Raw genomic sequence first — 12,540 nt, forward strand, 5'->3', positions numbered from 1 at the left:
AGCAGAATAGCTCAACCAATAATGGTTTTCCTAAGCATGGGAGAAACAGATAACTCGGAGCTTGCTCCAGGCTGGGTTCCAGGTCCAAAATCAGACGTTATCCTCTAGCGAATGTTGGATTTTAAAAAGCCTCAAACAGAAAAAGTGTAGCCAGCTCTGGGCACTACGGCCGGGTAAGCTGACCATAATGGGCAGCTTCTCTGAGTTGTTGGTGAAAAGGGACAGACAGTATCAGTACCCCCTCTTGTCCTGGAGTGGTACCACTTACCTCAGCAGAATCAGAAAGGTAATCTCCAGGCAAACGTGTGACAAAATATATATTATATATATACATATATAATATATATATATATATATATATATATATATATATATATATATATATATAGGTGGAATCCAATTGTAACGAAATTCATGGGACCATAAAAATATTTCATTATAATGGAAATTTCATTCTAATGAATATGGGGAAAATACATATACTATTGTGACTAGGGGTCGCTGGCAATTCACAATCTCTAATGGCAGTAGTGCAAAAACAGCTCTGTAACTTCTCTGCTACTTCCAGTAAACAGTAAACCAAGGGCAAAGAAATTAGTTGTTCTCAGCAGGATCACACAAGGTGATTGTTGGACAATGTTTATAACATTTAACACCGGGCTTTGACCTACTCATCCTCCCACTCTCCTGACTCTCATCTCCAGACCTCATCTGCCACAGCAGTGATTCCGAGCCACTGGTGTTCTACTAATCTGAAAATGGGAGCTAAAGCAGGTTGCTCAGCCATATCTCATGTGATTGAATACTGAAGTAACAGCTCCTATTTTAAATGAAGTCTTGAGACTGTACCTGCCTTCTCTATACAGTAATGGGGTACCTGTATTTTCCATGAAAACCTGGACTCACCTTCCTGTCTCTCATGCTTTTTTTTTATATAGAAATAGTTATAAAATACAGAATGAAAATGAGATGTAACTTTGTTTTTTTTATTTAAATAGAAACACACATATGAAAATACAGAATTAAAATGACATGTTAGATGTAACTTTTGTTTTTTTTTTATAGAAATTCAGGTATGAACACAAAATAGATAGATAGAGAGATAGATAGATACTTTATTAATCCCAATGGGAAATTCACAAAATGAAAAGAAGATAGAAATACAGGTATGAATACAGAATTAAAATGAGATGTAAATGTAACTTTTTGAATAGAAATTCAGGTATGAAAATACAGGATGAAAATGTGACATTAGATTATGATGATGCCCTGATTCTGAATACATTCTCCATGTCATTTTTCTTCATTTCAGAATCAACTTTTTCCAGGATTGTTAATTTTTCTTTCAGTGTAAACTAATACTTTTTCTCATCTCAAAGAAAACTTCGAGAAACACTATGAGACTTGAACAGTACAGTATCTGCACACAACACAACTACCCAGATGGGTGCTAAGTGGAACACTGACTCAGAATTCAGTTATGTGTATGATGTCATGTCCACAATCTCACTGAGCCTCACCGAGATTGCCCAAGAACAGAAATTTCACAACAGACTGTCTCTTTCTTTGAGACAGCCTGTTGTTGTGCTCCCGAGACTTGACATGGAAAGTTTAGGCACAGCATTAAGTATTTTTTTGTATTGCGTTATTATCTTCGTTGGCCGTTTTTGGTCAAAAAAATGTTTTGTTATACTGAAATTTACATTTTGTTAAAACAAAATTCTTTTAACATGATGTGGTATGAACGTTTGTTTGGACCAACAAAAAGTACTTGTTATTCAGTAAGTTTCATTACTTCAGTATTCGTTACAACAGGATTTGACCTGTATATTTTCACACACTCACACGCACGCACGCATGCACGCACGCACGCACGCACACACGCACGCACACACACACACACACAGTGTCATGGGGCAGATGTAGCCTATCAAAGTAATCATTCGGTACAAGACTGGAACAGCAAAAGGACAGGGCAACAAACTATCGCAGGGCAAACATACACACCTTCCCACACACACGGGCCAATTTAATAATGCCACTTGACGTAACCTGCATCTCTTTGGACTTTGGACTCTTTGGACTGTTGGAGGAAACCAGAGCACCCACTGGAAACCAAACTGATATGGGACAACATGCATACAACCATGCAGAGACCTCCATAGACACAAACCTTGGTCTCTGCCACCACGCCACCCATATATATTACAATTTATTCTATAGCAATTTTGGCAAAAACAAAGTATACTTAAGAAATCTGATGACAGACTGAGGTAGCAATAAACAGTTCCTTTGTTTGAACTATAAATGAGACAATACATTGTTTGGCAAAAAACAACAAAAAACACACACACACATACACAGTGTTTACTCATTACTTCAACCAAAACTTGGAACATTTCCTTCTCATCAGTAGTCATCTAGTAAGTAAGTGAATGACTAAACAGATTCATAATTGATTGTGCTCTATGCATTCTCCCTTTTCTTCTATCTTAGCAGCAAAACTTGATTAAATGTAATATTGCTATGTTTTCTACAAGATATTTATAACTTTAGAGGCAATAGGGTGTGTATGATAACATGAAATGTTAAATTTTGTTTCCCTTTTATTATTACTTGAAAAATTACATTAAGAGCAGTGGTGGGCAGTGTTTCTTGACAGCAACAAACAACTTGGGTTTGATTCCTAGCCCCATCACTTTCTGTGTAGAGCTGCCATGTTCTGTTTATGTGCACATGGCTTTAATGTGTAGCCTGGTATAATTAAATGGGTGTGTAAGAGGCATGTTGTTTCCAATGGTTGCTGATTTCTTTCCTTTGTCAGAAATTTTTCTATGGTTCGCTCTAGCTCCTAACAGTCCAATAGTGGAACAAGCAGGTGAAAAAACACACAGAATTAAGGATGCTGGCAAAAGACAACTGAAAAATATTAAAGAAAAGGAAACCTTAACATTTAAAATAAGGTTCATTCTATCACAAATATAAACTGAAAAGTATATATACAAGGCTTCTTTTTTTAAAAAAAAAGTCTCAGAAGTAACTGGTCACTGTAGTTACTTGAATCACACGGTACTACTGGCAAGGTTAATTGTTCCTTCTACCAAGTATATTCTAATATGTCTTTCAAGTCTTAATCCCTAAGCAGCAGTGGTAGTGAGAGGACTGTTACCTGATTTCCCAATGGTAAATGATGTCAAATCACCACCTGCCACAACCACACTGATGTAATATCTTAGCTGGAATTCTTCACATAATAATATTGCAGGGAAATCAAAAGTTATAGACAATGTAGTCTTCACCCTGAATTAAAAATAACACCAGAATTGTTGAATATATAAACCTATTCCCTGTAAACACTAATTACACTTGGTAAAACATTCACAATGCTTATCTTGCTTGTGAAACCACTTTTGCAGTAAATTACATTATGTCTCCATAATTACCATAGTCTCAGAGGTAGCCTTTCAAATTGGGAAACAGATTATAGTTGCATAGGGTCAGGTATGAAGAATACGGTGGATGCATCATCTCTTCAAATCCACAGCTTTGCTGAGCAGCCTCTACAAGCCATGAAGTGCTGCAAACACCAAAGCAAATCATTGCAATACTAAGTGATTATGTGGGCCTTCTGAGGCATATTGTCATTGTAGACTGCATCTTCTATATCATAAAATATATCATATTGTGCACAGTCTTGTTGGCACTAGCTTGGGCCTTGAACTTCTCTGGTGTTAGAGATTACCTTGTGTTCAATCTACGACTTACTCCAGCTTAATGCTGTTGAATTAAAACAATAAACACACCACTACTCTGCACTTGCTTCTTTATTCACATTCCATGAAGTACACACAAACAGACACCCATGCATGCACACTAACATCACATTTCAATACACAACATCCACCTTCATATGACCATGAACACTTGGTAACACTACAGTAACACATTAACAACAACACCTTGCTTTATTTCCACCCTTTTTCCCCCCCAAACATCTATGTAGTTGAATTCACTGGAAATCCATGATTACTAAAGACTTCCTCCAAACAGGCTTATTACATTTTTTGCTGCTGTGGATTTCTAACTGTCATACTCGTAATAATAACTATATTAGTATACAACAATTAATATTTAATGCCCTGTTGGAAATGGACCAAGTAAATCAGTGGCAAGACCCTGCCATGGTCCTACAGGCAGCACTGCTGACCTGAGAGGCTCTGGAAAGTCTGGCCTTGCAACTAGCAGATATCCATGGCATGATTTTACATATTATTCAGCAGCCCTATCGATACCTGGCCATCAAGTGCTGCTTGGTGCCAATTATACCCAAGTGTCCCCATGCACTAAGGCTAAGGTTTGAGGGTGAAGTGACTCAGGTAACACAATAGGCATTCCTTTTAACATTAACTGACCAACTGTACACAGCTCACTATCTACTGAAGCATTTGCCTTATACTCATCAAAGTAGCCACACTGGATAGCGCAACTTACTTCTCTCAACTCACTGTCTGTGGCTGATTCTCCTTCCACTTCTACTGTTTTAAATGCTTGTGGTGAAACTTTCACTGCCACAAACCTCACATACTACACTGTGCCCTGTTTGTATATGTCCTTTTCAATTTCTGCTCTACCCAGACCTGACAGAGGTTCTGCCTGCATTTGGTTTTGAACACTGGCTATAAATTGCTTCTAACTGTATGTGGTCTGTGCCCAAATCAAAACTGTAGCCATAAACAAAGAGGTAAGGTCTTTCACATACACTCCTTCTGCTCGATTTGTGAATCCAGTCACACTTGGGTAGCCATTGACTCACAGGTCTCTCCCTTCTGCTTCTGCACCTAGCACTCTAATACAGTATGCATACAGTACAGAGCTAGCATCTGTTGTTATTTTGGTAGAGGCTTGTTTGTCAAAATAAGCTTAAATTCCAGGTTCTGGTTTAACACCTGAGAAGTTTGTTTTTGTTCAGTTCTAAATATAAACTTTGTATCTTTCTTTGTAAACCTCCTCAGTGGTTCAAAAATGGTAGCATACAGCAGGATGAATCTGCTGATTTATCATACTAGTCCCAGGAAACTTTACTTTGAGTATGTCATTCTTACATCGTTCATTGTTCTATGATGTCCAGTTCTAACAGCTTTTTGATATTAGCCTCAACTATCTCTCTAAGATAAAATGGTTGTGTAAACTAATTTGCTTTGAGTTGAGCATATCCAATTCTCTCAACACAGCAGGAGTGTGCTGTTGAATCTGTATTATCATGTATGCCACTATGGCTCTGTCCACTGCAAATTAAAGCTCATCTTTTTCTGACAGTGGTCTCTCTGTATAGTAATAGATCATCCTCACCACATATTATTGAGGATTTAGAATGAGTGCTGCACCTCCCTCTGTTCACTCCATATGTTACACTGATGCACAGGTGTACAGTGATTTCTCTGTCTTTGTGGAATGACATTTAACTTAGTTAACCATTACCATGTCCTATGTTGCTTCAATAACACTGGCTGTTGTACCTGAGTCAACTAATATTTTCAAACTGGCCCCTCCAAATGTGAACCAAATTTTATTTGGGCCACTGTCTTTTACAACAAATGTATAGTCAATTCTGTCTAGGTTTAAATCAACACACTTAAATATGAGTCTGTGTTTTTGTACATTTGGACATTTCCCTAACATTGTTATTGTTGTATTTTCTGCATGATGTATCCTTTGTAAAGCAATCTTCCTCACAGCATCAGTAGCATACTTTTTTTTTCTTCATATCTTGCTTCTCCTGACATTACTAATACTTACTCTGAATTCTTGTTGCACCATGTGTGGTTTTCTTCTCTCTTTTTAGAATACTTTTCAACAAACATGGAAGACAATTGCAGTTTCACATGCCTACATTGTGCAGCTATCTCAAGTGACCATGCTAACATGAGCCCTAAGCCTTCTTGCAGCAATTTCCTCCGCAGGTACTCCAAACTACAATTGCTTAATACGGCATTTGTTAATCTGATTGTCTCTATCTCTCTCAAAGAAACAGTCTTTAACGGCTTGCCTGAGCCACTTAATAAATTGTTGGATGGCCTCACCTTGTTTTTGTGACAACAGAAAGTTAGCCTTGCAATTTCAGTGTTCACCTGTGGCATGAAATATACAGGCAATGTAGCTAATGTATTGTTGTAATATGTTAACTGTCATTTGTTTTCAAGAGCAGAAAATACATCCTGTACATCCAGACCTGCATGATGCACAAATAAGGCTCTCTTCCATTGTTTTGATGTATCCATTGCAATATTTGCCAGAACTGCCCTTGCCACCTTGGAACAACTTAAACACTGCTAGTCATCTTTCTAGGGTGATCCCAGCATTGCAGATTCAGCATAATAGCTGAATTTCAGTATAATTGTTTCCATCATGAAAATACATTAAAATTACTTTTCAACACTACATACCACTATCTAGCCAGATCCTTATCCATATTACTAAACGAGAATGGTAAACCGGATATGGACGCAGGGACCTGCCCGTGAACGCAAAAAACACACAAAAGCCCCCCTCCACTAACAGAAATAAGAAATGAGGCAACGCGCCCATAGCACACAAAAAAAAGGAGTCAGACGCAGGCGCCACACAAAGCCCATAGCACACAAAAAAGAGGAGTCAGACCCATGCCCCAGAGTGAAACGGGACAGACTATGGAGTACACACACTAACATAAATAAGAAATGAGACACAAAGCCCCCCTCCACTAACAGAAATAAGAAATGAGGCAACGCGCCCATAGCACACAAAAATGAGGAGTCAGACGCAGGCGCCACATAAAGCCCATAGCACACAAAAAAGGAGTCAGATCCACGCCCCAGAGTGAAACGGAACAGACTACGGAGTACACACACTAACATAAATAAGAAATGAGGCAACACGCCCATAGCACACAAAAAAGAGGAGTCAGACCCATGCCCCCGAGTGAAACGGGACAGACTACGGAGTCCACAAAGGGTCACCCATCAAGCCCGAGATTACCACTCAAAAACGAAAGAGCAACCACAAGCAGACACCCGACATCATACAGAAACCCCACAAATACGGACAAAACAACATATTTGAATCACATTATCCCCGCCCCACAGTGAAACGGGACATACTACGGAGTCCACAAAGGTTCACAAATCAAGCCCGAGATGGTACGTAAAAAGAGGAGTCACCCCCCCCCGCACCAGAGTAAAACGGGACAGACTACGGAGTCCACAAAGGGTCACACATCAACCCCGAGATATTACGGAAAGCGAATTGTGGTACGGAAAACGGCAGATACTACAATAGGAGCATTCGCCTACAACGCGCATCTGAAATCAACGTACACACTACACAGCATAATCCACGCACTTCTAAAAAACTGCACGCGGACACCCGACATCATACATAAACAACAAGAAACCGGACTACACTACATATTGGAATCACATTACAGTGATGCAATATTAACAGAACAACCACAGATAACACAGACGCAACACCTGATGGGTAATAATAAGAAGAAACGAACGCTCCGTATTAAACATACGTCATCTGAACACGTACAAACTATACAGCATAGGTGAATCTAATTACAGTGATGCACTATTAACTGTACAACCACAGAAAACACTCCCTATTAACAGTAAGTGCGATCATCCTTATTACTTACCCATATTACTAATGATAAAGAACAGACAAGTCATGAATTCACAATCACGGGTGCAAAACGATACGGCTCGAGTAATGGGACCACAAAGACGAGCCCGCATGAAAAAAAACAATAAACTTTGGCGCCTACAACGTGCTTCTCAAACCGCGGAAGAAAAACTGTCTCGGCTCCAAAAACGAAAAGCTCGACTAACACAGGTACAGAAACGAGCCCAAATGGACAGATACAATGAACGCAGACGCATGCAGCGCGCATCTCAAACTGCGGAAGCGAAGCAGGCACGGGTTCAAAATGAAAGAGCTCGAGTGACAGACATACAAAAACGGGACCGACGGGAAAATATCAATGAACGCAGACGTCTACAACGCGCGTCTGAAATGCCGGAAAACAAGCAGGCACGGCTCCAAAAAGAGAGAGCTCGACTGACCGGCATACAAACACGGGCCCGGCTCCATAAAAACAATGAACGCCGGCGACTACAACGCGCTTCTCACACAACACAAGCAACGCAGTTACAGCTCCAAAACAACACATCCCAAATACTGGACATTAACTTCCCTGAAGAAACAACTGGCAATACAACTAATGAGTTACACGTTGTTGTCAAAAGGGTCAAGTTAGACTAACAATGTACCTGAAAGTAAAAACTTTATGAACTGCATTAGATCCTACAATGGTTCATTTGCTTTTGCATCTACCGCAGTAAATATCAGGCCACCAGCTTGGCAATGGCCCATACTGCTTTCACGTATGTGGACAAATATTACATCGCATTGGAACAGTGCACCCTGAAACAAATCACGAACGCAAATTTGCAGAAATATACATCTTAGATCCAGATGACGCAATCTATCAACGAATGAACCTTCCTGAAAACAAACAATGCACGGAGCTTATAATGAGAAACGTCACTAAGGTCATAAACAATCACCCCTTAGCTAAGTCTATAAAAATGCTACATGAGGTTGAAAGAGAGGCCAATACAAAAGCAACCTACGGCTGCCCGGCGGGCACGGGTTCAAAACGCCGGGGGTAGGCGAGCGAAGCGATCAGGGGGCGGAGCCCCCTTGTTGTGACTATTAGGTGTATTCCTTAATTCAGTTTAAGGCTATCAAATTAAATAAAAAACAACATATTCCACTTGAATGTTGTCATTTCATTGTTCACATTCCATGAGGCGTGCATACACAGATGCCCAAACATGCATGCTGAGATCACATTTCAATGCATAATACTATGCCTCAAATGTTTTTGACTGCTTTTTGTACTCTGGATCCCAGTGATGTAACCAAACTTCATCCTAAGTAATGAAAGGCTTTTTACACTTTCCCAACTGAATGAATTAGGCTGAGATTCTCAATGAAACACTGAATACAATGATGCTTCACTTCAGGAGTTCTGGACATTCTAGATATCCAATATGCTCATTCACTACTCATTTTCAACTGTTCATAAAGAACAGAGCCAACTGACCCATAACTGATTCCCAAGAGTGCCTGCTACCACATGCACCATCACTTCATTAGTTTTCTATTTGTTCCAAGATAAAAACATTTTCTTCTGTCATTGATATCAAAGGACAGTCAAAACTTGTTTGATTTCCAGGGGACATCCTGCCACAATGCAATTCTGCAGATCTTTACTTGACTATGGCATACAGTGCATCCAGAAAGTACTCACAGCGCATCACTTTTTCCACCTATTGTTATGTTACAGCCTTATTCCAAAACGGATTAAATTCATTTTTTTCCCACAGAATTCTGCACACAACACCCCATAATGACAACATGAAAAAAGTTTACTTGTAGGGGTGGGGTTTGATTTGTCTTCAAATTTGTTGGGTTATAAATTGATCTGTTTGTATTGAATGATTACAATGAAAATTAATAAAATAAAAATATTAAAAAAAAAAAAAAGTTTACTTGAGGTTTTTGCAAATTTATTAAAAATAAAAAAACTGAGAAATCACATGTACATAAGTATTCACAGCCTTTGCTCAATACTTTGTCGATGCACCTTTGGCAACAATTACAGCCTCAAGTCTTGTTGAATATGATGCCACAAGCTTGGCACACCTATCCTTGGCCAGTTTCGCCCATTCCTCTTTGCAGCACCTCTCAAGGCCACTCAAGGACATTCACAGAGTTGTCCTGAAGCCACTCCTTTGATATCTTGGCTGTGTGCTTAGGGTCGTTGTCCTGCTGAAAGATGAACCGTTGCCCCAGTCTGAGGTCAAGAGCGCTCTGGAGCAGGTTTTCATCCAAGATGTCTCTGTACATTGCTGCAGTCATCTTTCCTTTTATCCTGACTAGTCTCCCAGTTCCTGCTGCTGAAGACCAGAGAATTTTCTTTCTCATGGCCTGAGAGTCCTTCAAGTGCCTTTTGGCAAACTCCGGGCGGGCTGCCATGTGCCTTTTACTAAGGAGTGGCTTCAGACTGGCCACTCTACCATACAGGCCTGATTGGTGGATTGCTGCAGAGATGGTTGTCCTTCTGGAGCTCTGACAGAGTGACCATCGGGTTCTTGGTCACCTCCCTGACTAAGGCCCTTCTCCCCCGATCGCTCAGTTTAGATGGCCGGCCAGCTCTAGGAAGAGTCCTGGTGGTTTCGAACTTCTTCCACTTACGGATGATGGAAGCCACTGTGCTCATTGGTACCTTCAAAGCAGCAGAAATTTTTCTGTAACCTTCCCCAGATATGTGCCTCGAGACAATCCTGTCTCAGAGGTCTACAGACAATTCCTTTGACTTCATGCTTGGTTTGTGCTCTGACATGAACTGTCAACTGTGGGACCTTACATAGACAGGTGTGTGCCTTTCCAAATCATACCCAGTCAACTGAATTTACCAGAGGTGGACTCCAATTAAGCTGTAGAAACATCTCAAGGATGATCAGGGGAAACAGGATGCACCTGAGCTCAATTTCGAGCTTCACGGCAAAGGTTAGGAATGCTTATGTACATGTGCTTTCTCAATTTTTATTTTTTTTATTTTTAATAAATTTGCAAAAACCTCAAGTAAACTTTTTGACATTGTCATTATGGGGTGTTGTATGTAGAATTCTGAGGAAAAAAATGAATTTAATCCATTTTGGAATAAAGCTGTAACATAACAAAATGTGGAAAAAGTGATGCGCTGTGAATACTTTCCGGATGCACTGTATATACACAGTATATATATATATATATATATATATATATATATATATATATATACACAGTAATCCCTCGCTATATCACGCTTCGCCTTTCGCGGCTTCACTCTATCGCGGATTTTATATGTAAGCATATTTAAATATATATCGTGGATTTTTTGCTGGTTCGCGGATTTCTGCGGACAATGGGTCTTTTAATTTCTGGTACATGCTTCCTCAGTTGGTTTGCCCAGTTGATTTCATACAAGGGACGCTATTGGCAGATGGCTGAGAAGCTACCCAACTTACTTTTCTCTCTCTCTCTCTTGCGCTGACATTCTCTGATCCTGACGTAGGGGGATTGAGCAGGGAGGCTGTTCGCACACCTAGACGATACGGACGCTCGTCTAAAAATGCTGAAAGATTATCTTCACGTTGCTCCCTTCTGTGCAGCTGCTTCGTGAAACGACATGCTGCACGGTGCTTCGCATACTTAAAAGCACGAAGGGCACGTATTGATTTTTGATTGTTTGTTTTTATCTGTCTCTCTCTCTCTTTCTCTGCTACTGACGGAGGGGGGTGTGAGCTGCCGCCTTCAACAGCTTTGTGCCACGATGCTTCGCATACTTAAAAGCCAAACAGCCCTATTGATTTGTTTGCTTTTCTCTCTCTCTCTGACATTATCTGCTCCTGACGTGCACTCCTTTGAAGAGGAAGATATGTTTGCATTCTTTTAATTGTGAGACGGAACTGTCATCTCTGTCTTGTCATGGAGCACAGTTTAAACTTTTGAAAAAGAGACAAATGTTTGTTTGCAGTGTTTGAATAAAGTTCCTGTCTCTCTACAACCTCCTGTGTTTCTGTGCAAATCTGTGACCCAAGCATGACAATATAAAAATAACCATATAAACATATGGTTTCTACTTCCCGGATTTTCACCTTTCGCGGGGGGTTCTGGAACGCAACCCCTGCGATGGAGGAGGGATTACTGTATATATATATATATATATATATATATATATATATATATATATATATATATATATAGATATATATATGTATATATATTGTGGCACCCGGACGGGGCTCATGCCCAGCCGGGACGCCCAGGAAGACAGGAAGAGGGCTCATTCCTCCTCCAGACCACGAGGGGGCGTCCGCCCTGGTTGTATTGGGGGCCATGGGTACAGGGCTTGGAAGCCCAACCCTGTAGGGGCCTGTGGTCACCGCCAGGGGGCATCCCCCTGCCTGAAGGACCCTGGACCCCAGTACTTCCGCCACACCAGGAAGTGCTGGGGGGAAGAAGAGAGGGAACACCCGGAGTGCTTCCGGGAGGACAGCCGGAATTTCCTCCACACTGGGGCATGTCCGCGGGATTGCCGGTGCACACCTGGAACACATCCAGGTATGGATAAAAGGGGTCGCCTCCCTTCATTCGAGGCTGGAGTCGGGTGGAAGCAGGACAAGGTTCAAGAAAGAGAGAAGGAGGCGGTCCGAAGAGGCAGAGTGGTTGGCCTGGACTTTGGGGAAGCTTGGGGTTTGTTGCACAATAATTGTAAATAGTAGTGTAAATAAACGTGTGTTGGGTGACATGAGCGTGTCTGCCTGTCTGTGTCCGAGCCAGTCTCCACAATGGCATCCCAGATGGGACGATCCACCTGTTCCAAGGCGGGGAACCCCAGAAAAGAATAATTTTGTGGACGGCTCGGCGCAGCAGGTGTGCCCACAC

General features: G+C 40.9%; 1 protein-coding gene across 3 annotated transcripts in view; it reads right to left on the reverse strand.

The window, feature by feature from the left end:
* The window catches only part of LOC114648067 (hippocalcin-like protein 1), a 205,577-nt gene that overhangs the window by 111,145 nt on the left and 81,892 nt on the right, over window positions 1-12,540 (reverse strand). The window lies entirely within an intron of this gene.

The sequence above is a fragment of the Erpetoichthys calabaricus genome, chromosome 3, assembly GCF_900747795.2.
Source record: "Erpetoichthys calabaricus chromosome 3, fErpCal1.3, whole genome shotgun sequence".
Classification (NCBI taxonomy): Eukaryota; Metazoa; Chordata; class Cladistia; order Polypteriformes; family Polypteridae; genus Erpetoichthys; species Erpetoichthys calabaricus.